This window comes from Protopterus annectens, chromosome 3.part0 (assembly GCF_019279795.1).
Source record: "Protopterus annectens isolate FY-2018-M chromosome 3.part0, PAN1.0, whole genome shotgun sequence".
NCBI lineage: Eukaryota > Metazoa > Chordata > Ceratodontiformes > Protopteridae > Protopterus > Protopterus annectens.
This window is the reverse complement of record NC_056731.1, coordinates 1,543,979,032-1,544,006,455: the sequence shown is the minus strand read 5'-3', so window position 1 is coordinate 1,544,006,455 and position 27,424 is coordinate 1,543,979,032. Positions and strand designations below refer to the sequence as shown.

Genomic DNA, 27,424 nt, shown 5'->3' with positions numbered 1-27,424 from the left:
GCATGCCCAGTATGAACATCATGAATTACACTGGGACTCCAGGCCAGAACTACCTGTACTTCAGTCCAGGATTTTTTGTGCTACAGCCAATTGTCTGCTGGACCTGGTGGAACAGTCCAGCACCTCCCTGATATACTGTCTGAGGGATTTCCTGGCTGTGTGCTGTCTGTGATATCTGACCCATATATAGGGTGTGTACAGTGTGTATTGGACTGGGCAGAGCTTTGCATAATATGTCTGGTGCATTTTACATAGCACTGTGATTTCTTGGTACATCAGTGGCAGATCATTACAGGTTGTTGTGAGGAAACGCTGACAGACATTTGGGTTATTGACTCCATACACTGCAGGGAACCTATGCTACTACATGAACTGTTGTATTCTGCACTTTCTACATTAGTCTAGCCAGTGGTTCCTCCTTCCCCTTGTATGTGGGCCTTTGTTCTGCCCTACTCCAGTTCATGGCTTTGTCCACAGTTGCTGCTATATGTAGTTGTAGGAATGCTGTGACTGGGGTAAGAGATGTAACACCACACACAGACTTACGGACTTCACACCTCTGACTGTACCTGTTTTGTAGGTTGTCCAGTATAGTGTCCCATACTTCTGCTCTGGTCCTCAGACATTTTGTATTGTACTGCTATTATAAGGCTACATGTTGCCCATAACTCTCATACTCTTATAGCCATTAATGTGGACAGGGCCATATATAACAGTGGGACATAGGTCCAAACATGGGGGCAGGATATTTATATTGCTCTTACAAACGTAGACAGTTGGTGGAATGGTTTTGTATTAGCATGCACTTCCCACTGGGTATAAAGTCTGCATCTCAACTGTCTGTTATTAGTTTCTCACAGCAACCTTTAGTCATTTTCCAATAATTTGCCAGAAAACTGCAAATGCTATGACAAACAGAACATATATAGCAGCCATAAATGTGGACATTCTGTTAAACTCTGTACATTTTTGGGGTATGGATGGTGCCCACTGACTTGTTGTAAGTACTGACACAGTTACGTGACAGTCTTTATATCCTGCTGCTACACTGACTTGTTACAACCTGCTGTTCTACTAGCCACCATCTAGGTTACTGAGGGCTATGAATTGTCCATATCCATGGCCCCCTGTCCCTCCATTGTGTCTGTCTTTGTCCAGCTTTCTTGTAGTAACAAACACTGACATATGGGCAGTCTGTAGAACTCCTACCATAGGTGTAGCTCACATGCAAAACAGTAGGTGCAGCCAGTCTCGAGCCATGTAGTCCATCAACCATGGTAATGTACTTACCCACTAAGCCACAAGAGCCACCAGACAGTGCAGTTTACTTCCCAACACTATCAACCACAGACAAACATAGCACTTTGACCCCTGCATATTGGGAAAATGGTACATGTCACCAGGTTGATTGGGACAGCCCAGAGATTGTGTGGTCTGCTGCTATTATCTTGCAAACATACTGTGACTGAAGTTGTATTGGGACATGGTGAGAGGAGTTGGGGGACTCTAGCACTGACAGTCAAGCATCTGTCCTGTTATCCCACTGTATGTCATTCCCTCACATAGTGCATTGGGTTTTGCTGGCTTAGACCTACTGCATATTAAGGGTCGGCCAGTATTGGATGGAGAGTCCCTGTTGTCTCACACAGCTGTCAGTTGTCTGCAGCTATCCCAGTAGCCCACTCTATTCCCTTGCATACATGCAGCAGGTCCATACATATGCTAACACAGTGTACTACCCCATTCATTTGTTGTAAAGAAAAGCAACTTACCTTGTGCCATCAGCGGTTGAGATAACAGTGTTTCAGGGCTGTCTCTCTCTGATGAATGCCATACACAGTCAATGCATAGTAAGGTACATGTTGTGTGGTGTGGGTGGCATCCTTTTTGCTATGTATGTGAATCAGAGTGAGGTGTCAGTCCCTAGGTCTGTAGGTTGTCAATGCATGTGCTATGCATTGCCTCTTTGCCAAGGCCAGTGCATACTGGGCATGCCTATGTCTGCTTACAGGGATAGGTTCAGGGGGTTCCTCCACTGAGTCCCCCTGTGGCTGTGGAGACCTTGGCACTGGTGGGGGACTGTGTGTCCCTTCCCTTTGATGTTCCTGGCGCAGATGTTTCCGCAGAATCATATTGTGTAGCATGGCACATGCTGTGAACATGTGTGCACATGTGGCTGGAGAGCACTGCAGGGCTCCACCAGATATATTGAGGCAGAGAAACCGTGACTTGAGCAGCCCAAACACATCGTTTATGATGTTCCTAGTTTGTGTGTGTGCCACATTATGGCACTCTTCAGTAGGTGTGTGTGCATTTCTGATGGGTGTCATCATCCGCGGTTCCAGTGCATAGCCAGCATCCCCCCAGTAGATGGCTGTATGGGATGTACCCCCTGATAAACATCTGGTACAGCTGTGAGGCATGCCAGATGTGGGAGTCATGATGGCTGCTAGGGCTGCCAGCCCACACATTCACGATAATGCCCTGGGCATTGTGCATGACCTGGCAGATGGAGTGATACCCCTTGCAGTTGACATAGACCCTACCCTCTTCACTGGGTGGTGCTTTGATGTGCACATGCGTGCAGTCTATGGCACTCAGTACCTCAGGGTGGTGTGCTACATGGTGGAAGAGATGCATGCTGCTGTCCCTCTCCTCAAGGGTGCAGGGTAAATAAATGTCCTCACTGGCATGTGCTTGGATGCCATCCAGGAATTGCTGGAGTACCCTGGATGCAGATGCCTGTGAGATACCCATTATGTCCCCAGTTCGTCTTTGAAAAGTACCTGTAGCTAATATTCTAAGGGCTACACATACCTTTGTTTCCACTGGGATGGGTTCCCTTCTGTTGGCTCTGGTTCTGGGTTGAGGGTGTCAGAGCTTGGTGACTTCTTCTAGTATGTCCTTGTCCACTCTGTAGCATGCTACAATCTCCTGCTCATGTAGCCCATGGAAGGTCACCCTGGGCCTGAACATTCTTCTCCTTCTCAGTCTGGGCCTACTGTCAACATCATCATCTTCACTGACCTCAGCCTGAAGCACATACAGACGCAGCAGAGCAGCAGCAGCCCTTAGCATTTTGTCAGTTAAAATTCCCAAGTGTGTACTCCAATGGTTCATAGAATGTGGCAAAATCAAATTGCATGGTGTAAGCATACTTTATAGTGGTGTGCTTCTGTTGCAGCCTGCATGATTGGCTCATTATGCTGCATTCCACCTGATAGGTATAGCACTGAGGGTTTGAATTGGCCAGTGTCTGTTGAACAGGGCTTATCAGTCATTTGTACCTGAATGGCTTTCCCAGGGAATTTAAAAAAAAAAAATTTCTATTTCTTTCACTGCTAAGCAGTGCAGCATACCACACAAACTCGCAGCACTAGTGTAAACCATGTTCAGCAGTTTTGACACTCCCACAACCACGGCCACCCTCAGCTTTTCTTAAACTTGCTAAAACACTCTCAGCAGCATCAAACACACACCCCTGCTTAGCTGTGCTTAGCTGAGTGGAAACAGGCACTGCTGAGCTCCAATCTACTTTAACATACTGTGACACACCCCCTTTTGATGTCAGCTATCTGTTCTACCCCTAAATACATGGTTCTAGCCTGAGCATGGGTTGTATCTGCAGACACTGTAGCCCTTTTTGCTATTCAGTAACCCTAGCTCATTTACATACAGCTAATTGTGTATACCCTGGATACTTTACTCCAGGGCCTGCCTCCATAGCAACCACTGACACCTGCCATTGTAATACCCTGCATCCTGGACACTATAATGCAATACATTTGCAAATGTCTACTTTACAGTTTTGTACACTTTTTAATTTTTTTCCATAATGGCATGTTTGCAAATATAATATATGTATTAAAAAATTATTAGTTTTTAATTATATGCATTGCTTTCTGGATTCACTGACCATAGATTGGGCCATTCGTATGCCTACAGTACTATATCCACCCTTTATCGTAGGCTTATACAGCCCCTGTTTAAAATTTGTACTCCAGTACACAGTTTCTATTCACGTACATTCCCTATGCCAACACGGCACCTACACGGGTGCCTTTCTGCTTGTTGAATCACAAATTCACCTCACTTGTATGGTTTTCACCAGCTTATGAGGTGATTTGCATTCTTTGGACACCTCCATGTCTGCATGCTCGTGATTGCCCCACAGCTCTGTTTCCTGGATTACTCTGCGGCCATGTTCCATGTTCAGGCCGCAACACTATTCCTACATGGAGAATTGCTCCGGGTAGGCTTTAATGAATTCCACCCTATGTCTATTCCATAGCATTTCCTCACTCTTCTACTTGTACCATCCATCACTCTCTCACCTTTCAGGTGCTTATCCCTTCTATTTAGCTCAATAAAACTTGTCTTTCAAATATAACAGATCTCATTTTGTCTAGTATTTCAGTTCTTCCCCAAGTCTACCTGCTCATCTGTGAAAAAACATATGATTGTCCCCTTTTCATTACTCAACCAAAATCTTTAACTCACCCCATCCTCCTACTTATTCGCTATCTTAATTACCCCAAGCATTTGGTATCCTGCAATGCTTTTCAATGTACATTAACTTGTACTTAAATATTGTCTCATAAAGTAAACTCTTGTTGTGAATTAGTCTACACAATTTAAGTCCTGTTATCATGTTTACATTTTAAAGCACACAAATAATGTAATAACATTGAAAATACAGTGTTGTCCTAGTCAAACTCATGTGATAAGCAACAGAGAAAATTAAATAAATACGAAGTTAGCTAAAGTATAGTGCTCTGTCACAGTCATGTAATGACTTACAATAGAATCTTCAGTTAAGTGCCATCATACCGCCATCCCCATCATGGCATACCACCATTCCCATCGTGGCTTGCAGCACTTAATATGCCTTGTCATGTGTTATAGCTGTGTACTTTCACAAAGTCAGCTGTAGCTTCCCATTGCTCATGTAATACACCAGTGAGGTCACAGATAGATAATTTAATACATATTTTGAAATTGCTGTTAGAACTTCAAGTGATAACACAATTACAATTCTGGAAAGTTTGGTTACAGATAAATTGAAAAGTGTACTCCTTAGCAACTTGACAAAATGGGTACTCCAAAGAACCTTAAGTCATCTGAACAACTCTTTGCTTTAGTACAATGTCTGTTGTTAATTGAAATTGCAAACCACAGTTCATACATGCATATACCAAGGTCTAATATAGCAATAACCCATGCCCGGGTGTGGGTAATGCTGGATTTACCCACGGTTGGTGTGGTTTGGTCATGGGGGCTACGCCCTCATGACCAAGCAAAGCCAACCATGGGTAAATCCAGCATTACCCACACCTAGAAGTGGATTATTGCTATTATACAATGACATTATTTAAGAAAAAATAAATAATTTTCTTAAATAATGGCATTGTATAATGCCTCCTTGCTGCCCTTCCGCAGCTGTCTGGTATTCTGCGGCAGTTCTGATGTACTGCGCATGCGTATGCCTACCCAGTACATCAGAGCTGTGGGCAAAAGCAATGGAAAAAGCAAGATCTCCGTTGCTTTTTACAAACTGTTTGCTATGTTAAATGGGTTTAACATAGCGAGACAGCTTTAAAAAAAGCAACGGAGCCGTTGCTTTTTTTTAAAGCTGTCTCGCTATGTTAAACCCATTTAACGTAGCAAAACAGTTTGGAAAAAGCAACGGAGAAAGCAAGATCTCCGTTGCTTTTTACAAACTGTCTCGCTATGTTAAACAAGTTTACATAGTGAGACAGCATTAAAAAAAGCAATGGAAAATCTCTGTTGCTTTTTTTAATGCTGTCTCGCTATGTTAAATGAGTTTAACATAGCGAGACAGTGTGAAGCAATGGAGATCTTGCACTCTCCGTTGCTGTAAAAAAAAAAAAAAGAGTTATAGTAATGGAAAAAGTCTGGGCGACCAGACCTTTTTCCATTACTATAACTCTGATTTACAACGTGCACGCTGACCAATCAGTGTGCATGTTCTTTGAATATTAATGGGGGGTTGTTGTATAATAAAAAGCTTTTACCTAAGTATGCTTGTCTGAAAATTAGAAAAAAATTTGACTATCAAATCTGGCTTGTTTTAAATGTTCTAGAAAAGGACTCATAACAAAATATTACACAGTTAATAATAGCCATACTAACCTTGTACACCTTTTTAATGGCAGCCAACAAGTTGTGCCTAAAACTTGCTTATTAGAATTATGGAATCTGATTTTTGTCTCTGTGCTGTTATCAGACTTATTAAATGTAGTGTTATGGTGGGAAGGAAAGAGATGAAAGGGCTGTTGGACTTGATGATCATGTCTACATTATTTAGATCAAAATATGTCTGCAAGCATAAAACAATTCATAAATAGGAAATTTAAGTAATATATGCACATGATGACAAAAAGGTACAGTCAATAATGAGTAAAATATAAACCTTTCTAGGAAAAGTGTTAAGCCCAGCAGATCCAGTGTTTAACTTGACACATGATATGATAACTGGCCACGAATTTCCCTGAATGAAAGAGCTAAGGAAGGTGTGGTAGGGAACAGTTCAATGTGATGCAGAGTGCCAGAGGAACATATCAGCAGCAAAGGAGAAATGTGTAGTACTAGATGACGCAAAAATAACTATTATTTGTCTCAAGGTGAATGGATTGGATAAACTTGACAGTGAGTCTTGCAAAAGGACTCCAATGACTAAATCAATAAAAGACGTCAGGGAGAAGACTGTTGAGAAAGGTGCATAGTTAAGGAAAAAAAACTAAGGGTATATATATATATATATATATATATATATATATATATATATATATATATATATATATATATATATATATATATATATATGTGTGTGTGTGTGATATATATATATATATATATATATATATATATATATATATATATATATATATATATATATGTGTGTGTGTGTGTGTGTGTGTGTGTGTGTGTATATATATAAATAACTGAAGAAGAGATAGATAACTGATATGCTGATGGTAAAGTGGAACATGAAAAGAGTCATGTTTGTCATACATAAAAAGGAGAACTAATCAGAAACAGCTGTAGGACTCAAGAGGTAAATAGGTTCATAGGTAAATACATAGATTAACTGCTCTAATAAGCTATTTTAAGCCTAGCAAATAACCCAAGGTTAATATCCAACGCCATGTCTTGCACCTATGGGGTGAAGACCTTAACCATTTATCCAAACACACAATCTGAAATGATTTCCAAAATGAGCAAACCATGTTTGACTCTCCTCTGCACTATCAAGATGAATGTCTAAATGTACATTTTTTGTATTAACCAGGAAATAAACTCAGGTCAGCTGCTTCAAAGGCAGCTATGCTCACCACTATACCAGCAATGCTAAAAAAGCACAACTCAAACATCTGCTATCCAAGCACACTTTCATAAATAGTTTCCTATATTAATACTAGGCTAACCATCCTGAATGATCATTTTAACCCTAGCCAATAACCTGAGATCAGTATCAAACCTTGACCTTGCATGCATGAGGTAAAAACCTTAACCATTATGCCAAAAGAGAGTAAAATAACTACTGAAGAAGAGAAAGGGAAACTAGCATTACCTCTGGTAGAAGAAATTATTTTCATGAGCTAGATTTTATAGATTCATTAAATGAAGTGGAAAAAACATCACATGCCCAAATACTTTTCAAAACAATGTTCTCTTGTCTAACTTGCATATAAGGCTTGCCAGTTTCAAGAAGGCCACATGGTAAGACAATATGTTAATCAGAGCTAGAGAGAATATAGCAAGTGTAGATGACAGAAAGGAATAGAACACAGTTTCAAACCCATACCCATAACTAATCCACAAGGTAACCAAAGAAAAATATCAGATATTGAGAGAGTTATTAGTTGCAAAACCATTTTGAAAAACTATAATGAACATACACATAGCTGTATTTTGGAGAGCAATTTAGGAATATAAAGGACAAAAACTAGCATTTTAGATAGATTCTGTCTGGTGTTATGAAGGACACATATATATTTTTTTGTTTAGTGTGTGTGTGTGTGTACTGCTTGCTTAGAATGTCAAAGGCAGCATCCGCCCCAAGATTTAAAATCCCTTTTGATGCTCTTACTTATAATGGAAGTCATCTTTGAAGGAATACTACAATTGGCATTGTACACCAGGTTATAAAATTAGATGTGGGCCATCCTGGTAGTAATTCCTTATTCAGCAAAACATACTGAGGCAGTAGCTGAACAAAGACTTAATGTAAAGGACCAATATTCCTCTTTTCTTCAATAGAAAATCCATGTAAAACTTTCATTGACCAAGGTATACCATTCATGTCCAAAGTAATTTGTTTTTTTTAATGAAAAACCTAAGGGCATCTGTATAACACCCCCAAGCAGATGGGCTAGTTGAGCACTTTAATAAGCCATTAAAGCCTATCTTACAAAAGGGCATAAAACCATATGGAAGAAATTTGGACCAACTGCTTCCATATATTCTCTTTACTGCAAGGGATATACTCAATGCATTAATTGGATTCACACTGCTTCAACGATTCTATAGCAAGCATCCCTGGCACTTTCTAGATATAGCAAAAGACCCATCTGAACATGAAAACAACCTCTGTAAAAGTATGACAATATTTCGCAGACCTGCAGGACAGGTTGATAATAAAAATTCATATTGTATGGGAGCATACAGCGGCAGAAGCCATCTTAGTGTATTCAAATCACGGGATGAAGTACTTATGTGAGTACCCACCACTGGAAACATCTTCCTTCCAGTGTGTCAAGGACCGTTTGAAAATATAGAAAATATAAGAGAAGGAATCCAGTACAGTTATAGCAAATAAATATGCTGAAACCTTGGAACAAAACTAAAGTTTCTATAGTAAATATCTTTACACAGGAAGTTAAGACCCCCAAAACATGTGCTCAAGTCCAAAAAGATGAGATTTTATCAATGTCTTAGAAACAAAAACAAAATAAATTTGTGCTCATGAATATATACATATTTCACAGTTGCCTGTTTGAGACAGTTTAATCGAACACAACATAAAAACAGTAACTGGCAAGAAAGTGAATCTGAAAACATCCTAAATACCAGAATCAGCATGGCAAGTGGCTAAACGGTATAGCAAATGTTCAAACATGGAATCACAGAAAAATCCCAACGTGACTGAAATAACTCCATCATAATTCCCCAAGCCTGATGGATCAATACGGTATTGCAAAAACTTCAGAAAATTAAATAACATATCTAAAACTGATTCTTATTCTAGGCCCTAACTGGGCAAACTGATTGAAAAGTTGGACAGGCTAGGTTTCTATGTCAACTTTATCCACATCAAAGGTTATTGGCAAATGCCAGTAGGTGCAGAAGCTAAGGAAAATGTAATTTTCCATACCATATAGACTCTTCAGTTACAGAGTCCTAAATTTTGGTCTACATGCAACAAAGACATTTTTGCACAGCCTGATGGACAGAATTCTTAGACTCCCATACACAACATGCAGTAGCCTTCCTGGATTACTTTGTATTATTTTTTTTTTTAGATTAATAAAGCTTTTCCCTAAAACTCAGTCCATTTTAGATTCCCTTAGGTGGGTGGGTACTAGGTTCATAGGTGGGTACTAGGCTATCTGCCCGAAGGCATATATAAGCCTTTCCAAAATGTGTTGGCTTTCGCCATCCTCTTAGATTAGTTCCCTGTGCCTCTGTCCAGCAGAGTCACTGAATTGATCCCCGAGGTAAACTTTCTGTTTCCCATCCACTCGTCAAGGTTTTTTTTGAAGAGTGATAGCGAGGAGCTCTGCCTAATGTAGATTGGGATCTTGTTCCAAAGCATGGGAAGTCTCTGGGACAGGAATCTATCCCTCCAGCACATCCTATTTATTGTTGTGGTGAGGTTTAGATCCTTAGAGAGTGTGGCTCGAGGGGATAAGGATTTCTTTAGCTGGAGCATATCCATCAATTCTGGGTTGGACATTGCATTGTATGTCAGGCAGAGGTCACCTCTGAGTAGGTGGTATGCAACCGAGTACAACTCGAGTTTCTTCAGTCGAGCTGCATAGGGCATCTGTTTGCGGCAATTGATCCTCTTGGTGAGGTACTTATGTGGTCTTTTCAGCTGTTGCAGGTGACTTGTAAGGTCCATCCCAAATGGGGTGTTGTACTCTAAGATGGGTCTGATGAGTGATGAGTAGAGGGGCACAATGACCTCTTTTGATCTGGATGCGAACCCTTTTGTGATTAGGTGGGCCACGTAGAAGGATTTTCTAACCACTTTGGCAATGTCATTATCAAAGATGAGATTACTATCTACTTGGGTCCCCAGATCCCTTATTACGTCTTCCGTATTTAGGGGACTGCCACCTATGTGGTAGTTTGTGGGTACTTTGTTTTTTCCAAAGAGGATGACTATGCAATTTTTGTCATCTAGCTTGAGGCCATGATTTTGACACTAGGTATCGGTCTCAGTGAGACCCTTTTGGAGGATGTCTGTGTCAGCCGGAGAGTCAATTATAGCCCCTAGTTTGCAGTTGTCTGTGAACTTGGTCAGCCATAGTCCTCCTGTGCTTGCCTGTACCTCTGAGAAGTATATGCCGAACAGGAGGGTTCCTATGTCTGAGCCCTGAGGAACAGCACTTGTAACTGGTTTAGAGACAAACCTAGCTCCCACAACTCTCACCATGTGAGTTCTGTCTGTTAGCCAGTTGGCAACCCATCTTGTGATGTAGGGGTTTGTGTTCAGGCTGGTGAGTTTGTCTATAATACCAGAATGGGGAATGGTGTTGAAGTCCTTAGCAAGGTCTAGGAAGGCTGTGTGTACCACCTTTCCCTCATCTATAGCCTTGGTAACTGTCTCAAAGAAGTCCACCAGGTTTAGGAGGCATGAACTGCCCTTAACAAAGCCAAACTGGGTAGGGTCCAGTGTTTGGAGGTTCCCAATGTCTCTGTTAATGAGTTCCATGATGATGCGCTCCATAGCTTTGCAGACCAAGCTAGGCAGGCTTATAGAGTGATAGTTCCTGGGGTCTGTTGTGGCTCCACCTTTGTGGAGCGGAATAACCATTGCTGTGCGCCATTCTATGGGTATGTAACCTGTGGAGAGTCTGAGTTTGAACAGTGTGTTTAAGTGAGGGGTTAGCTCGTCTTTGAGCTTGTGCAGGACACAGCCTGGGACACCGTCTGGTCCCATTGATGCTGTGTTTTTGGCTTTGGAGAGGGCTGTTTTAACCTGGGTGTCTGTGATTTCAGGGACTTTACATTCTTCTGGTATGGTTATTGGCCCTTTTGGGGGTGAGAGAGGGGTGAAGTTGCACTGAACCTGTCTGCCAGGATGTTGGCGATATCGGTCGGTTCAGTGTATTTTGTGCCATTCTGCACTAACTCTGAGCAGATCTGAGCATTGCCACTTAGATTCTTGACATAGCTAAAGAATGCCTTGTGGTTATCTTTGGAGTCCTTGGCAATTTTTCATTCAAAGTTTGCCATGGATGATTTTATGAGGGATCATAGTTTCTTGCTGATACTGATCAGGGATGTCTTCCCTTCTTGAGATTTTACTCTTTTCTGTACTAGTTTCCTCCTTCTATTGCATAGCTTGTTTATGGCAGGAAGTCCACCAGACAGGTTTCCTTTTCTTGGAGGAGTGATTCTTGGTTTTGCTTGGGATGGCACAATCCATGCATTCTTGTAGCTGCCCGTAGAATGCATTAGTAAAGGATTTTGCAGCTTGGACAGTGTTATCCTTCAGCATGGGGGCTTTTAAACTTTCCAACTCAGTCTTAAGTAACGTGAAGTTTGCTTTTGAAAAGTTTTTCATGGTGGCTTTCTTGTCCGAGGGTGGGAGTGGAATATGGATATCCAAAGTGATTTGTTTATGGTCAGATCTAACCGGCGAGGGGTTGACCTCTGGTGTGGACCACTGGTCGCCCATGTTGGTGATGACCAGGTCCAATATGTTGTCACCTCTGGTGGGAATGTTGACCAGTTGAACCAGGGTGTTTAAGTTTATAAATTCTACGAAAAGTTGGGCAAGGGAGTTAGTACTTGAGTAGTTCTCCCAGTTAATGTTTGGGTAATTGAAATCACCCAATATTACGGTGTTTGCTAAGACCTTTATGTTTCCCAGTGTTTCCAGAAACATGGAATGGGGGTCCTGGGACATGGTGGGTGATCTGTAGCAAGCTACAATTTGAATTGCAGTTTTGCCCATTGTTAGTTACACATGGATGATCTCTGAAGCATTGTGCTGTGCCAATAACCTGGAGGTTTGGGTATCCTTGATGAGTATGGATACGCCCCCGCCACTTGTATTTCAATTTGGGTTCTGTGGCCAAAATGTATGGTTTGTGTTGTAGCCTGGTAGTGCTGGGGTGCTCTCTGGAGCCTTAAACCAGGTTTCTGTTACTGCACATATATTGATTTTCTCCATACTGAGGAGTGCCTCAAGTGTGTGCATTTTGAGGTTTAGACTTCTGGCATTGAGTAGCATTACCCTCAGTTTTTTTTACTTGTGCTATTTACGGTGGTGGGTTTGTCTTTTGAGCCTTGCCTAAAAAAGGCACTATGGGGGTGGCAAGCGCCTTGGCAAATATTCAAAAGCCTAAGGGTGACAGGTGCAAGCCATCTCTAGCGAAGCAGCGTGGCTTGTTGAGCATGTCATCCCAGGTTGACAGACACTGGATCCCCTTTGAATGACACCAGAAGCTTAGCCAATTGTTGAAATCGAGAATTTTTTCTTTATACCGTGGTATCATTCTTGGTGAGGGCAGGATGCTACTCAGGGTCAGGGTCATAACGGCCTGGACTACATGATCAGAGAGCTCTTCCATGTCTCTTTTCATGTAGTCCAGGAAGGTACGGCTCAGGTCATTCACACCAACATGGACAATGACAGAGTCATATTTGTACTTGTTCTGGAGTGACCTGAGTGCTTGTGTTATGTGGCGGATCCTGGCACCCAACAGGCAGCTCACAGTAACCGTCTCCTTATTCAACCTAGTGAGTTGGATGTCAGTGTGCCTGACTATAGAGTCACCTATAACTAGTATGTTGGGTATGTTATTTTGCCTTAAGAGCTGTGATTGCATGGCACACTGGTTTTGTGAAGTATGTGTTTCATGGTTTGTGTTGGGGGGTTTGAGGTTGCTTGGATGTTTGCTTTGGAGGTCTCTGTTGGTTTTGCAGATTTTTATTTACAGCCTCCGAGTATGTTTCCATGTATTTATGTGTGTTTTTTGCCGGTTCTGGTTTAATGGGTCCATGTAAGACTGGCCACTTTCGGCTGATGTAAGACAGCCCAAATTGGCCATGTAAGACTGGCCAATTTGGGCTGATGGCTAACTCAGCTAGCTACAAATTAGATGTAGCAGAAATTCACAATTTGGACTATTCATTAAGCCTTGTGATGATGAAACTACAGGCCAAGAAAAGTGAAGCAGCATATTACTGGCCCACGACAACTATTAAGAAAAAGGTTAAATCAGTTTTAGGCCTAGTTAACTATTTTTCTAAACATATTTTTAATTAGTGTACAAGTGTATGCTCCCTGACTGTTCTGCCTATGGTATGGCTTCCTTGTGGACAGTTGGACAGAGCAGGCCTTTGGTTAGCTGATAGATATGTTATGTTGAGAATTAGTGCTAACAGCGCCATATTTTTCCATGTGAATCTTATTGCACACAAATGCCTCTGAGATTGACACTGGCACAATCTTGTCTCATACTATAGATGGAAATAAGCATCTAGTCTGTTTACAAGTATAAAGCTCAACAATGCTAAGAAGTATTATTTAGCTTTATAGAGTGAATGTCTTGTGATAATACTGCCCCTTGCCATGCTAAAGTACTATTTATTTGGTAGGAAGTTTGTGTTAATCACTGATCACCCCCCTCCTCAATGAAATTACATACAGAAAGATTCCAACCCAAAATTATTCAGATGACCTTTAACTCTCCAACTTATAGTTTTAAAATTCACCATCATCCATACTACAATCCAATGAATGCAGCATTTCTGTCTTGGACTGATGTCCAATCTATTGAAGTTAAAAATGGAGGGGGTTTAGCCTGGGGGCAGGAGTAGCTGCTGACCATGGGAAACGTACTGCTTGTGGTGATGCTGTATTAGTTGTTTGTATATTAGATAGGGTTACAGTTGCAGAAGGATGTGCAATGGAACAGAACTGCAGAATCCCAGAGAAATACAGAGAAGACAGACAATCCAACAGAAGCTGTTTATGGCAATTAATGAGGAACAGGGGCTTGAACAATTCAGATAACCACTTGTCTGTGTAAATGTCTTATTGGCTAATTAGCATAAGCTACTCCCTCAGAATGCCTTCTTTACATTTGTGGTAGACTGCAGAGGCTACCCACCATGATTCTTTACCATGAGGTGGTATAGAACTGTGGTAGGGCTGTCTTTGAATTGGAAATGGTTGCTGTGAGGTGCAAACCAGGCTTACTCCTCAAGGTATGCTTTCTGAATGCATTCCATAGACTTTAAAGTTTGCTGTCAAACTGATGAAAAATTATTTTTGGCTTTTTTTTATTTAAATTTTTCATTAGTTTTCTTACAACTATTCATCCAGAAGCATCATGTAAAAAATAGGGTTAAAATCAAATCAAAGTAAAAATATATCACTTAACTCATGTTAAAAAAAGCATTTTCTCACTCCCTTTTTTAAAATAAATGTTTTATTTCTAATGAATGGGGCATTAGTAGCATTATTGTTATTGTTCATAGGTTCATAGGTTCATAGGTAGGTACTAGGCTATTGGCCCTAGTGCCTATATAAGCCTAGCCAAACGGTACCCTGGATTTTGCCACCCAAGAAAATTATTTTCCTGTGCCCCTATCAAGCAGAGCCACAGAACTGAGCCCCGGGGTGAATTTCCTATCTCCCATCCAATCATCAAGATTTTTCTTGAAGAGTGCTAATGAGGAGCTTTGTTTGATATAGATAGGTAGTTTGTTCCAGAGTATGGGAAGTCTCTGAGATAGGAATCTATCCCTCCAGCATGTTCTGTTTATTGTGGTGACAAGGTTTAGGTCCCTAGAGCACGTAGCTCGGAGGTATTGGGATTACTTTACATGGAGCATGTCCAACAGCTCTGGGTTTTACATAGCTTTGTATGTTAGGCAGAGATTGCCTCTGAGTAGGCGATATGCAACAGAGTAAAGCTGGAGTTTTTTGAGACGGTCTGCATAGGGCATCTGTTTGAGGCTGGTAATCCTCTTTGTGAGGTATTTCTGTGGCCTTTCCAGTTGTTGTAGATGTCTTGTGAGGTACATACCAAAAGGGGCGTTGTACTCTATAATGGGTCTAATGAGTGATGAGTAGAGGGAAACAATGACCTCTTTTTTCCTGGATGAGAAACCTTTTGTGATGAGGTGTGCCACATAGAAGGATTTCCTGACTACTGTGGCGATGTGATTATTAAAGGAGAGACTACTGTCCACCTGTGTCCCAAGATCTCTTGTCACACTTTTGGTGTTAAGTAGACTACCGACTATGTGGTAGTTCATGGGTACAGAGTTTTTACCAAAAGGGATGACAATGCACTTTTTGGCATTGAGCTTGAGGCCATGGCTTTGACACCAGGCATCTGTCTCAGTGAGGCCATTTTGTAGGATGTCCACATCGTTAGGAGATTTGATTATGGCTCCTAGTTTGCAGTCATCTGTGAACTTTGTTAGCCAAAGACCTTCTGTGTTAGCCTGTACTTCAGAAAAGTAGATACCAAACAGGAGAGGACCTAGGACTATACCCTGTGGTACTCCACTTGTCACTGGTCTGAAGTTGGATTTAGAGTCTGCTACTTTCACAGTGTGGGTTTGGTCAGTGAGCCAGTTGGCAACCCATCTTGTGACATAGGGATTTATACCTTGTTTAGTGAGTTTGTCTATAATTCCAGAGTGGGGGATGGTGTCAAAAGCCTTAGTGAGATCTAGATAGGCATTGTGTACCACCTTACCCTCATCTACAGCTTTGGTGACCGCTTCAAAGAAGTCTATCAGGTTTAGGAGACATGATCTGCCTTTTACAAACCCGAACTGGGTAGGGTCTAGAGTTTGGAGATTACCAGTTTCATTGTTTATAAGTTCCATGATGATACGCTCCATAGCCTTGCAGACCAGGCTCGTCAGGCTAATGGGGCGGTAGTTCCTGGGATCTGTGGTGGCTCCCCCTTTGTGGAGTGGGATAACTGTTGCTGTGCACCATTCAGTGGTACAAAGCCTGAGGTAAGGCTATGATTGAATAAGGTACTTAGGTGGGGTGCCAGTTCATTCTGTAGTTCATGTAGAACGCAGCCTGGGATGTTGTCAGGTCCCATGGATGATGTGTTCTTGGCTTTGGAGAGTGTGTTTTTTACCTGTGCAGCTGTGATTACAGGTACTTTGCATTCTTCCGGTATAGAGATGGGCCCTTTACGGGATGAGAGAGGGGTAAAGTTAGCACTGAACCTATCTGCCAGGATGTTAGCAATATCAGTTGGTTCTGTATATTTAGTGCCATTGTGCTGTAACTCAGAGCAGATCTGAGTGTTGCCATTGAGATTCTTGACATAGCTATAGAATACTTTGTGGTTGTCTTCAGATTCAGTGGTGATTTTGTCTGTGTAACTAGCTTTGGAGGATTTTATGAGGGATCTCAGTTTCTTACTGAGGCTGACCACGGAGTTCCTCCAATCATGGGATTTTACTCTTTTTTGCAACAGTTTCTTTCTTCTGTTGTAGAGTTTGTTTATAGCAGGGGACCACCAGATTGGCTTCCTTTTTTTGGAGGATAGCATTTTGGTTCTGTTAGGGATTGCATGATCCATGCACTCATGTAAGTGCTTATAAAGTGCAATTGTATAGGATTCAGCAGTCATATCGCTATTGTCCATCAGCATGGGTGTCGTGAAGTTTGCCACTTCTGTCTTAAGAAGCGTGAAGTTGGCTTTGGAGAAATTTTTTACGGTGGTTTCCCTAATGGGGGATGGGGCTGGGATGTGAATGTCTAGGGTGATTTGCTTGTGGTCGGATCTGACCAATGAGGAATTGACTTATGGTGTGGAACACCGGTTGCCCATGTTGGTAATGACCAGGTCTAGGATATTGTTGCCCCTGGTGGGGGTGTGGATAAGTTGATCCAAGGCATTGGAATTTATGAATTCCAGAAAACGTTGAGCACAAGAGTTGGTACATGAGTAGTTTTCCCCATTAATGGTGGGGTAGTTGAAATCGCTCATTATTAGGGTGTTAGGTTGTACCCTAATATTTTCCAGTGTATCAAGAAATGAGGAGTGGGAATCCTGGGGCATGGTGGGGGATCTGTAGCAAGCTACAATTTGCATTGCGGTCTTGACCAGAGTTAGTTGCACTTGGATAATCTCAGATGCATTATGCTGAGCAACTAGCCCGGAGTTGTGGATACTCTTAATGAATATGGACACACCTCCGCCTTTAGTGCTTCGGTCCAAGTTAGGTGGCCGAAAGGTGTGGTATGAATTATAGCTTGGTAATGCAGGGGTGCTCTCTGGAGACTTGAACCAGGTCTTTGTCACTGCACAGATGTGATGTTCTCCATTTTAAGGAGTGCCTCGAGTGAGTGCATTTTGAGGTTTAGACTTCTAGCATTGAGTAGCATTACCCTCAGATTTTGCTTGCTTGTACCTGTTATGGTGGTGAATTTGTCATTTGAATCATGCCTAAAAAAGGCACTATAGGGGTGGCAAGAGCCTTAGCCAGTATTCGGAATCCCAAGGGCGACAGTTGCAGGCCATCTCTGGCAAGGCATCATGGTTTGTTGATCCTAGGCAGACAGATACTGGATCCCCTTAGAATGACACCTGAAGCTTAGCCAATTGTTGAAGTCAATCATTTTGTCCTTGTACTGTGGTATCATTCTGAGTGATGGCAGGATGCTACTCAGGGCTAGGGTCATACCTGCCTGGGCTACAAGATCAGAAAGCTCCTCCATGTCTCTTTTCATGTAGTCCAGGGAGGTACGTCTCAGGTCATTCACACCAACATGGACAATGACAGAGTCATATTTGTACTTGCTGTGGAGTGACCTGAATGCATGCATTATGTTGCGGATCCTGGCACCTGACAGGCAGCTGACAGTGACTTTCTCCTTGTTTAGCCTGGTGAGTGAAACATCAGTGTGCCTGACTATAGAGTCACCTATGACTAGAGTGTTAGGTACGTTGTTATGTCTTAAGGGCTGTGGTTGAGTGGCACACTGAGTTTGTGAGCTATGTGTCATTTGAGTTGTGTTGGGGGGGTGGAGGTTGCTTGCGTTTCTGCTTTGGAGGTCCCTGTTGCTTGGGTAGATTTGTTTTGAGAGCCTCCACGAATGTAGGTGTGTGTTTTGTGTTTCTATGTGTGTGTTTTGGTGGTGTAGGTTTTGAGGGACTATGTGATGAGTGTTGTGTGGTGCAAATGCTTACCTTCTCCTCTTGACTGTCTAGTCCAGTCTTGGGTGAAGAGAGCTTTGCTTCCAGTTTGGTTATATAAGTGCATCTCTCACAGGCTGTAGTGTTGGATGGTTGGAGGAGAGGGTTGTCTGTGTACATGAGGCAATTGCTGCATTGCCCCAAGATGCCCAAATTCATTAGGTAGACAGGAGAAAACACCAGAAGCTGATCCTTAGACATGCCTGGATAGGTGCTTATTTATTAAGTACTAAAATCTGTTTTTCTCTAGACAAGTGAGGAAAGTTAAGTGCTGCAATAATTTGTAGCTTATTTAGTGCTTACAATGAGTTCTGAACAAGTGCTGAGCTCAAAGAAACAGATTTGAGTGTTGAAACTAGAAAACTGGCTAGTTCTAAGAAACAAAATTAAGCTAGAAGGCTTCTCTCCAATGCAGAAAGGCTTGGGGCTCAGAAGCTTACAAACAGTCCTGGATACAGCAAATATGTATCTAGACTAGACAACTTATAGGAAAGGCAGGAAACAAGCTTAGATTTTTTTTTTTTTTTTGTAAAGTGGAAAGGAGGAGCAGAAGCTAACTGGGTTGGCCTTCTCAAATGTTCTCCCTGGAATAGGTAGAATGAGGTAATGACACTAGACTGGGAGGAGTGTCCCATATCAAATTTACAGTAGGGGTGGGCAGCTGCAAAGCCACCATGTATTAAAAACAAGATGCCAAGAGGGAGTGAGGGTGGGGAACAAAAATCAGAACAAACAAACCCAACCAGATGCTTAACAATTGTAGAAATTTCTACTTAATACCTCACACACAGTGAATGAAATAAAAGTGCTATAAATAACTCAGAAATAAGCAAAAAACAGGATACTTAATGTTATATATCTCAGATATGTTAGCTCAGAGCCCTTCCTCCGACTTCCTCCAATTATCTTACTGTGAAATGGCAGAAACAGTCACAAGTAACAAAGTTGAAACCTGAAACAACTTTAAAAAAAAGCTTGAAAGAACCAATGAGGTGCTTATTCCAATGTGTAGTCCAGGCAACCCCAGTCAGCCAATGACCACAAACAATTCACTCTCACTGAAATGTTATACTAGCCTTGGCCAAGCCATGATGACCTGGGACGTGTGCTCAGAAACACAGCCCCCACCAATAGACAACTAGGCCCAAAACACAAGCCCGAGCATGGACAATGCCACACCAGCCACTGTAGTACTTATGCAATTGTGTCCTCCCATCCAAGGTAGATACAACTACTTTGCCTTTTGGACACATCAATCAGATCAGTCCACTACAGAGGGGTGTGCAACAAGCATGTCATTATTAATCTAAATCTCTATGCTGACTGTAGGCCATCGACACTTTTTGTACATCTCTCTGAGCAAGAGAGGAGGAATAAGGACAAAAAAGAACAAGGAAGACACAACAAGGCAATAAAATCACACAAATATTAAATATTATAAATTGAACTCCGTAGAAGATAATAGAATAGGTCTTACATTTTCTGAAATGAATTCTGATCTGAAAGCAAAATAAAAACTCAAAATCAAATGTCAGTCTTTAGTGATTGTCTTTAATGATTTTAACAAATTTTTCAAAAAAAAAACAATTTATGAAAAAAAAATAAAAAAATAAAACACAAAATATAAAATAGACACACAATACAGCTTCTACCTAATAAATATTAGTACTTTATGGTACTCTGCTGACAAAAGAATCTACATGCATTTCAAGAATCTTAAACTGCAAATTAGTAATTAAATAAGTTATTTATAAATTGTTCTTCCTTGGTGTTTAAACCCCATGTTTTTTATTAAATATTCATTTTGAGCATAGATTAAGGGGGAAGTTCTTGTTTTGAAGAAAGAAGGGACCAAATTTAGGTTGGCTAGTTCTAATTTATATAAAACATTTATTTTATGTACCTCTCAACCTGTTAATGCAGTAATATCGATTAAGGCCAAAAAATATATTGGGGGCACTATAAACAGTACTAAAAAATTGCTCTTCATAAAGTGGAGATTAGTTGATAGGACGGCTCTTACTTTAACAGCCATTTATGAAGGTTGAATTGATAAAAAACATTATTATTTAGTGACTTCTGGCAAATCAAATGACTTTAAAACTACAAATTTTATGAACAACAAACCAAAAAATCTAGCAAAAATAAATTCATTCTTTTGAAAATGGGAATATGGGAGGAATAGTTCAATGGGCCTGCTGGAAAAAACACATTGACTGACAAATGGATGGTTGAACACAGCCTCCACCAACATGAAATTGCATACTACTTAATTTGTTCACTCCATTACAATAAAAACACTGCACCATATACTGCTTTACTTCAATGAAGTCACTTCATTTTTTTTATTTATTTTGTTTAGTACAGCATTCTGTTTAACATTAAGTCATCTATTCACAGCAAACTTTGCAGCAGAAAAACCTCTTTTCTTGAAAACTTAATTCTGAAACTGCATTCAAACCAAATTCATTGAAAATACATTTGCCAGTGAATACATAAAGAATTTTTGGCAGATTTGATATAATTTAACCCTTGTAAAGATCATAGGATATTTGCATCTGAAACATACATTTGCTCTTGCATACACGTTCCTGTTTGTACTAACACTATATACCTAATACAAAACCACATTGTTAGAAGGTTAGTGAATTAAATTTGTCAGTTTTAAATGACAGAAAGCAACAAAACAAATAATATGCAATAGCTTAACATAAAACAGTTGAGAACATTTATCTAAAAGTCTAACACTGAGACTTATTAGTCAATCCACACAGTAAAACATACCAACATTATGCAGTTCCACAATTAGTAAATATATGTAATTCAGCAGTCCACCATTATTAGTAAATATGCACAATTACACAATACCATTATCAGTAATATTATGCATTTACAGTGCACCTCAACCAGTAATAATTACAAATTCAAAGTCCATATTCATTTAATACAGTAGCAACAAACCCAGCTGTTTCAGGGAATAAACGGTGAAGCCAATGCAAAATAATAAAGCCAACACTATTTAGGTAGAAAAAAATGCAGAAATGTTCAAACAGATAAAGGATCAAGGAGACTCCAGAGAATGCTTTCAAATGCAAACAAGTTATATGACACACTCCTAGCAGGAAATCAGAACAAACAAACCCAACCAGATGCTTAACAATTGTAGAAAATTCTACTCAATACCTTGCACACGGTGAGTAAAATAAAAGTGCTATAAACAACACAGAAATAAGCAAAAAACAGGGTACTTAATGTTATATATCTCAGACTCGCTAGCTCAGAGCCCTTCCTCCGACTTCCTCTGATTAGCTCAGTTATTCACTTACTTCTGTTTGTTTCATAACCAAAGCTCTCAACATCTAATAATTTCTCCCATTCAGTTCTTGCCACTCCAAGAACTCAAACAATCCTGCCCTTTTTTCAATAAGTAGTTTTACAAATAAGTATCTTAATATCACTAAACATACATTGATAACACTATTATGCACACTGTTACTCAATACAAGAGATATGCATGTACACTTTTTACAAACATACCTTATAATATATGCAGATACATTTTTCACAAACACACATATGCAAGTACCATTTTCACAAGCACATTGTGGAAAAATGAATAAGAAATTTTCATGAATATGTACACACTCATCCTAATCCTCTAAAGTCAGAACTTGGTCAGTTACAAACAATCATTTAATCCTGGTGGAAACAACCCCCTAACCTTATAATCCACCTTTTTTCTGATTGTTTGTAATTGACCAATGGGATGTAAGTAGGAAGTATTTAATAACTAGATGTTTCAGTGGGTCTTTCACTGATGAAGGCTTATACAGCTGAAACTGGTATGTGAACACGTAATAAAATAATTTCCAGGAAGAAGGAGTGCTGTCTTGTTTTATGGTTCATTGGATTCTTCAGTGGGACTGGTACCTGATGACTACACTTGCACACAATTGTTGGGTTCTTGGTGTGTATTTGTTTTTTTCATACTGTTAGTCCTTCCTGGGATATGTATACAGCCAGATATAAGTGAGCTAGTGATGGTTGAGAGTTCACTTAATGGGATAGGACTTTATATTGTGAAGTCTGTTCATTGTGTTCAAGAATCTGAACAACCATTGTATTTTAATTGTGGTTTGATGATTTATAGTTCAACATTGCAGCATTGGCTTTTATTGGACTGCAACGCTTCTCTGAAGCATTATATACTTTGAGATTTCTTCATTTTTTTATACAAGCATTGTATATGTTGGGTGGAACACTCCAAGCTATATGAGCCCGTTGGATTGGATGTTTTGATAATAAAACCCCAATTTTGGCCATTCATATATTATTCTTGACTGTTTTGGTGGATAAAAATCATGACTGGCTATCAGAACATCAATTTATACTTTCTTCGGAATTATTGGCTTGCTTTTTGGCTATATAGATTGGTTTGGTCTTCACCTGTTGCTACCATTGAGAGTGATACCTTCCATCCGAATCCAAAAATGCTGAGAGAGACAACGCTGACTATTACAAGCAGCAGCATTCAGTTTTTGGAAGTTTTAGGGGGCTGAAGTTTGTCGGGATGGCTAAAATGTATTTCAGCTACTGGATTGTTTAACAGTGGATAAAGAGGATACAAGTGTGTTTTTAAGCTCGGTTTCCAAGCATGAGGAAGCAGGTACTGTTAAACATTCTAATTCCTGCAGTGAGTTGTTTGGACAAATATATGACAGTATGAAGGAGTTACATACAAATGTGTGGCATTTGCATCCTGTTAAGGCATATGAAACTAAAGATTTGTGTCCAAGAGGTCTTTGAGTTCATTTGCAACCATTTGTAAAGGAGATTGATGATAACTTACTGCAAGGGTGGCAGTAGGCTCAGCAACAGTCCTAAATGACTTTTGTAAAACTGTTAATGGATTTTTATGGTAGAAAAATCAATGCTTTGGTGAACTGTTTAAAAGTATTATTCATGGAGGTTAAATAGTTTGAGCATCCTAAAAAATGAATATAATAAACAAATGGATTTGCTTGTTAATAAGTTAGCTACAGTCGAGAAGGAATTAAAAATAAGCATGATTGAAAAGTTTGAAAGGGATCTAACAGATTATAAAAATGGCAAACAGTTTGATAATAATAAGAAATCAGTTAAGTTAACTTGTGTCAAATAGGGAACAGGCTTCCTTGTCTAAATGTAAGTGGGGTAAATCAATTTAAAAAAAGACTTCCTCTGTTGTATTGGCTGGAGAAAGTTCCCCAACTAATGATACAGATGGAGAAGCCTCTGTGTCTCCTGTAGCTAAAAGGAAATCTGGGTTTACCCTTTAGAAAATTTTGAAGGGGTGGAAGAAAAAATAGACACAAGGAACAGACAACTTAGAGACAATTTTACAGTTGATGTTGACCAAATAAAAAAGACTAGTAATGTATATAATATTTCTTCTGTGGTATTGTCACCTATTGAAACTGAGATGCTCAATAAAGATTTAGGTTTTATTCCTTGTTATTTAGTATTGGGAGATTTTTTTTACAAAGGAAGTGGTTGCTTTTTGTTGTTCATTAAATCTTAGGTTGTTCTTTGATAAACAGGAAGGAGAAGATCAAAATATTCAAAAATCTACATTTAAACTATCTAAATCTTTACCTCCTATGAATAAGTATTTGGCTAGTTTTCAGCAGAAGATTTTAAAGGACTTGCATTTTCATTATAGGGAGTTTTTTAAAAAATCCCTTGTCTAAATTTGAATAAAATGGAGTGGTAGGAACTCAAAAGGTTAGCTGAAAATAAGAAAATTGTGATTAATAATGTTGATAAGGGGAAGTTCAGGTGGTTGTATGGGATTGGGGTATGTATTTTGCTGAGGCCAATGCCCAATTATATGACCAACGGTTTTACCAAAGAATGTATCTGGACCCAACCCTCAAGTTTAAGGTGGAGATTGATAATTTTTTGAAAGATGCCTATAAGTAAGGCATTATTTCAAAAGATGTTTTGTTATCAGTTGACAGTGCAGGATCCTATTAGGTAGTACTTTTATATGTTACCTAAGATCCATAAAAATGCAAGGAGTCCACCAGGAAAACCAATTGTAGCTGGGAATGGTTCACTTACTAAACCATTGTCTGATTTTTTGTCATATTATTTAAAACCACCATGGTGATGCAGTGGTTAGCATTGCCACCTCACAGCAAGAGGTTCTCCGGTTCGATCCTCGGCTGGTGTGTCTTCTGTGCGGAGTCTTCATGTCCTCCTTGTGGTCACGTGGGTTTCCTCCGGGTGCTCCGGTTTCCTCCCACATCCCAAAGACATGCTGTAGGTGGATTGGACATTCTAAATTGGCCCTAGGTGTGAGTGTGTACATGTGTGTGCCTTCTGTGGAAGGTTGGGCGCTGGGCTGGCAACTCGACACCATAAACATTCCACTGCCAATCATGAGTGGACAGGTGATCCACTGTGGCAACCCCTAACTGGGAAAAGCCGAAAGAAGAAGAAGAATTTAAAACCATTGTTGAGTCTTATAAGATCTAGAATTCAGGATATGACAGTGTTTTTGTCTATTATTGGTGACATGCAGTTGGATTCAGGGTGGCTTCTTTGCAATTTGGATGTGAAAGCATTATACACTAGCATTTCACATTGGGCAGGATTAATGGCCCTAGAATATTGGTTAAATAGGGCTTCTATATATTGTCCAGTTTTTAATACCTTTCTGTTATGCTTAACAGAACATGTATTGATGAAAAAATGTATTTTATTTTAAGGAAGAATGCTATTTACGGCTTAATGGTACTGCTATGGGGGCATCTTTTGGACTTCACATATGCTGACCTCTTATGGGGTTTGTGGAGGAGTAAATCATGTATGATAATTCTCATAATATTTATTTGAAATCAATGGGCATCTGGAGAAGGTATTTGGATGAATGCGGGTTGGTCTGGAGGTCAGATACTACCTATTTATCTGAATTTGTACAGTATTTAAATGAGAATAAATGGGGTATACAATTTACTGTGCATCATGACCCAAGCAAAATTACCTTTTTTAGATGTATGGGTACAGGTTGAATTGGATGGGACATGTAGTAGCTGTGTCTTAGGAAATTCTTGCAGGCCAACAGCTGTCATCCCCCACATATAGTTAAGCACATACCGAAGGCTTAGTTTCTTACATTGAAAAGGATGTGTTCTTTTGACTCAGAATATGTTCAAGAGGCTGAGGATTTGGTTCAGATTTGTTGAAAGGGGATATAAAAACACAGATGTCAGGAAAATATTAAGCTCCATGCCGGACATAGATAGGAAGCAGCTGTTAAAATATCAATCCAAAAAGCTGGCAGAGTGGACTCTAAGATTGGTTATGGATTTTGGAAATAACAAAGATTTTTTATGGATCTTGTGAGGAATTATTGGCACATATTGCTTTTGGATAATGATCTAATTAATATTTTACCAGCTAATTGTTTGTTTAGATTTACATGTGGAAAAACACTAGGGGGCTGGTTTAATCATTATAAAAATATTGTAGATGCAGGTTCAACTATGGGTCATTTGTCACTAGGAGAGCATTTGATAAAATGATGCCAACCTTGTAGACATTGTAGTAACTGCAAATTTGTTTGTAAAACTAAGCAATTTTCATCTTCAAATACTTCACAGGTTTTTGATATAAAAATGTTTGGCAACTGTAATACAGATTGGGCGATATATTTAGCCACATGTAACTGCTCATCTTTTTACATTGGTCAGACTTCCTGCCCTTTAAAATTCAGGATAATGGAACATTTAAGTGATATTAGTTGCAAGAAAACTTCTATTGTTATATATATAAACATACTTTGCAACACACCACAGCAAAGTTTTATTTTACTATTATTGATAAAATTAGTCTTAAGAGGAATAATAAAGGTGGGTGGCATAAGATGTTGGACCAAAAAGAATAAAAGGTGTATTATAAGGTTAGGGAGGTTGTTTCCGCCAGGGTTAAATGACTGTTTGTAATTGACCAATGGGATGTAAGTAGGAAGTATTTAATAACTAGATGTTTCAGTGGTTCTTTACACTGATGAAGGCTTATACAGCCGAAATCAGTATATGAACACGTAATAAAATAATTTCCATGAAGAAGGAGTGCTGTCTTGTTTTGTGGTTCATTGGATTCAAATAGCACAAAGTCATTTTTTTAATTCTGTAAGTGCTGTGGTGGTGTGAATGTTATATGGTTTGTTTGCATTTGATTTGTCTAGTAAGGGATCCTGATAGGAATTCTAATCATCACCAAAGATTAAGTGATCCTGGAATTGGGTTAATATCCTGTATACTGACATAAAGAAACCTTATTGTTTAGCGCAAGGGGCATAGAGGTTAAGTAGTAGAATAGGTCTGAATACATGTGGGGAATTGAAAGTTATATAGCACCACCTATCCTCAGGGTCTGTCTCGTTTTGCGGAATATTGTTTTAGAATGTCTTTTTTGCAATTATAGCTACTCCCACACTATTTGATTCTTTACCGGCTGCAATAATTGTTCCAATCTATTTTTTCCTCATGACCTGTGACCATTGTTCATTGAGCATGTGAGTTTCTTGCACTAATATTATTTTTCCTTTAATTTAAAAATAAGATGAAAAAAGAGTTTTCTTTTTTATCCATCTGGATCCCCTACACATTCCACGAGTCAATCACCCACATGCTATGGTGTTGTGAATAAAGGGAAACTAGAATAGTGTAACCTGAGTTCATTTTATAATTTGCATTTAGAGTAGAAGGGTCCATTAACTCACGGGGTGTCAAATAGCACCTCTCTCCTCTTGCCCTTGACCCATGCTTAACCACTAACCTACTAGGTCTAGAAGAGAAGAGGAATGTAAAATTTGGAGACATATAGGCAGTTAGTAAAGTATTTTCAGCACACATTGTCTCCCTTGAACTTTCCTATTAATGTATAATTTCCCAAAATAAAAACATACAGTAAATAGAAGAAGACTAGCA

At 39.7% G+C, this 27,424-nt stretch overlaps 1 protein-coding gene across 1 annotated transcript in view; it reads right to left on the bottom strand.

The window, feature by feature from the left end:
- The window catches only part of LOC122796835 (cytochrome P450 2F2-like), a 749,069-nt gene that overhangs the window by 241,192 nt on the left and 480,453 nt on the right, over positions 1 to 27,424 (bottom strand). The window lies entirely within an intron of this gene.